Raw genomic sequence first — 3525 nt, forward strand, 5'->3', positions numbered from 1 at the left:
ATTAGCCGGGCCTGGTAGCGGGTGCCTGTAACCCCAACTACTTGGGAGGCTGAGGCAGGAGAATCCCTTCAACTGGGAGGCAGAGGTTGCAGCGAGCCGAGATGGTGTCACTGCACTCCAGCCTGGGGGACAGAGTGAGACTCTGTCAAAACACACACACACACACACACACACACACACACACACACACACACACCCCAAAATGCTTCCAATCTGCTGAATCAACAGAAAGATGTAACTCTGTCAGAGGAATCTACACATCGCAAAGCAGTTTTGCAGATAGCTTCTTGTTAGTTTTTATCTACCGATTTTCTGTTTTTCACCCTAGGCCTCAAACAGCTCCCAAATGCCCTTTTGTAGATTCTACAAAAGGGGCGCTTCCAACCTGGTATATCAAAAGAAAGGTTTCACTCTGTGAGATGAATCCACACACCACAAAGCAGTTTCAGAGACAGCTTCTTTCTAGTTTTCATTTGGGGATATTCGGTTTTTCACAGTAGGCCTCAATGGGCTCCCAAAGGTATATTCGCGGATTCTACAGAAAGACTGCTTCAAACCTCCTAAATCAAAAATTTGTTGTAATTCTGTGGCATGAATCCACACATCACAAAGCAGTATCATAGAGAGCTGCTTTATTATTTCTGGGGTGGGGATGTTCGCTTTCTCACAATAGGCCCCAATGGGCTCCCAAATGTCCATGCTGCTTCCAAACTGCTGAATCCAAAGGCAGTTTTAACTCTGTATGAGGAATCCACACAACAGAAAGCTGTTTCATGAAGACCTTCTCTCTCGTTTTTATCTGAAAACATAAGATTTTTTCACCATACGACACAAGGGTCTCCTAAATGTACATAGACAGATTCTACAAAAAAATCCTTCCAACCTGCTGATTCAAAAGAAAGGTTTAACTCTGTGAGACGAATACACACACTACAAAGCAGTTTCACAGAGAATGGTGTTTTTTTGTGTGTTTGTTAGTTTGTTTGTGTTTTGGTTTGCTTTTTTGTTTTTTGCTTTTTTTTTGAGACGCAGTTTCGCGCCTGTTGCTCAGACTGGAGCGCAATGGCGCCATCTCGCCTCACTGCGATCTCCGCCTCCCAGGTTCAAGCAATTCTCCTGCCTCAGTTTCCCTTCCCGAGTAGCTGGGATTACAGGCATGTGCCACTGCGCCCCGCTAATTTGGTATTTTCAGTAGAGACGGGGTTTCTCCATGTGGGTCAGGCTGGTCTCGAACTGCCGACCTCAGGTGATCTGCCCGCCTCGGCCTCCCAAAGTGCTGGGAGGACAGGCGTGAGCCACCACGCCCGTACTACTTTATTGTACATAATACAATACATAAATTGTATTGTATTTACATTTATGTATTGATTGATTGATTGATTTACTTACTTATGCTGCCTGATCAAAGGTCACTCCGGCCCAGTCGTCAAAGTGGCCATTTCCTAGGCAACCAAGAAGGGGGGAGCTTGGAGGTGGGGGCGGGGGCGGTGGAGAAGACACAGTTGCCCCAGGCTGTGCGCAGGCGGCCTGAGCTTCCTTCCTCTGTTGAGGCCTCCATTTTCAGAGTAACAGTGGCCGCTAGGTGATGCCCGACGTCTGCCAATGAGACTGTCAGCCTGGAATGAATTGGGATCGCCTGGAGGGGGAGGCGGGAGGCGGAAGGATGGAGGCCCCCACAGCACAGTGGGTCACCGCGCCCTCCCAGGCGATCCCCACAACTCATCGACCAGGGCCCCTGGGGGCACACAGCCTAAGACCCCCCCCACCCATCGGATCATCTGGAACTTCTGTCCGTCCGGAGACGAGAGACGAGAGACGAGAGACCGACTGGAAATTCTCTCGGTCAAGGTCCAAACCTAAAAGAATCACTGACACAGACATCAGGACTAACAAAGACAATTTGTAAAAGTTTCCGTGTTTTGGGTGAATCCGTGTATTTCTGTATCACAAAATTACTGATTTTGAACGTTGCGGTTTTTCTACTCCTTACGTGTACGGTCCTGTGATAGACAGACCAGGGGACTCCTCAGCTCGGAGTCCATGAGGCCAGAAGCTGACATCCTAAATTTCTATGTAGAATGAATGTAAGCAGGCCAACCAAACACTGTGCCGTAAAACTGTCCGGAAGACAAGCGGTGGTGGTTGGGGGGCGGATGGGGGGGGGGGGGGGGGAGCCGGGTGCGGTACGCTCACGCCTGTCATCCCCGCACTTTGGGAGGCCGAGGGCAGGCGGATCCCTCGAGATGGTGGCCATTGCACTCCAGCGTGGGCAACAAGAGTGAAAACTCCGTCCAAAACAAGAACAACAACAGAAACGTTAAGTGCTGTCTGCTGTTATTTTTGCTTCCCACCCTGAGAAGAACATAATACAGCTGCTGTCTACCTGCCTGCCTGCCTGCCTGCCTGCCTGCGTGTCTGTCTGTCTGTCTGTCTGTCTGTCTGTCTGTGACAGGGTCTCGCTCTGTCTTTCGCCCAGGCTGGAGTGCACTGACACCATTATGGCTCACTGCAGCCTCAACTTCCCCGGGGTTAGGGGATTCCTCTAAGGGATCCTATGGATGGCCTCGGCCTCCCAAAGTGTTGGGGTTACAGGCGTGAGCCACCAGCACCCGGCCTGAGTTCACACATCTGGTCTCACTGCGTCTTAACCAGACGCCCGTGAAGAACTCAAGTCAAGAGAGAGAGAGTCGGCAAGAGACTTTCAGCATTCTCTCCCAAAACCAGTGAGGTGGATGGCGGCCGTGTGTCCCAAGCTCCTGTGGTTTTAGGTGGCCACGCGTAGAGGATAGATTTCAAATGTTTCCAGAGAGGCGCAAGCCACAGTCATTCAGGACATCCGAGCGCGAGATGGGGTTTCTGACAGCGACTTAAGGGCCAGGAAGGGCCAGAGTCTGCCAAGGCCCTCGTTCTAGGGTGGGGCCGATGGAACCCCAGGCAGAGGGAGCCAGCGGTCCGCACAGAGAGAGCTCCAGCCCTAGGCCCCACCGTGCAGACCGACTCAGAAGAAAGAGAGTCCCTCGTCCTACATATGTCACATCCCTCCACCGAACTTGGGAGCGGATCCGCTTTCCAAACATGAGGTGACTCTCGGTTTGAAATGGATCACAAGGGGCCGGGCTTTCCAGAGTCGGCATGATAAAGAAGTCATTCTGTGGCACAGAACGAGGTGTGGCTCTTATCGAGACTCTACAGTGAAAGGCAGTGAAACAGGGCGAAACCCCGTGTCTACTACAAATTAAAAGAGGAGCCGGGCATGGTGCCGCTGAAGGCAGGAGAATCGCTGGGACCCGGGAGGCAGAGGTTGCAGTGAGCTGAGATCATGCCACTGCACTCCAGTCGGGGGGACAGAGCGAGACCGCATCTCAGAAACAAACTCACAAAGCCAATCAAGGTGTTTAACGCAACGAGTCACCCTCGGGTCTCTTGACAGGATACGTCCAGCACCCGGGAAAACAGGGAAACGTCGAGGGGTGGGGTGGAATCTATTTTGTGGCCTCAAGGGAGGGTTTGAGAGATACTCCCGGA

At 51.8% G+C, this 3525-nt stretch overlaps 1 long non-coding RNA gene across 1 annotated transcript; it reads right to left on the minus strand.

Moving 5' to 3' along the window:
* Positions 1–446: 446 nt before the first annotated feature.
* LOC140711068 (uncharacterized) lies at positions 447–2110 on the minus strand. The gene is made up of 2 exons (XR_012092209.1): positions 1390–2110; positions 447–799 (listed from the first exon to the last, which is right to left on the minus strand). It is a non-coding gene; the product is annotated as an uncharacterized lncRNA (long non-coding RNA).
* Between the last annotated feature and the right edge of the window lie 1415 nt (positions 2111–3525).

This window comes from Chlorocebus sabaeus, unplaced genomic scaffold (assembly GCF_047675955.1).
Source record: "Chlorocebus sabaeus isolate Y175 unplaced genomic scaffold, mChlSab1.0.hap1 unalloc_scaffold_1463, whole genome shotgun sequence".
NCBI lineage: Eukaryota > Metazoa > Chordata > Mammalia > Primates > Cercopithecidae > Chlorocebus > Chlorocebus sabaeus.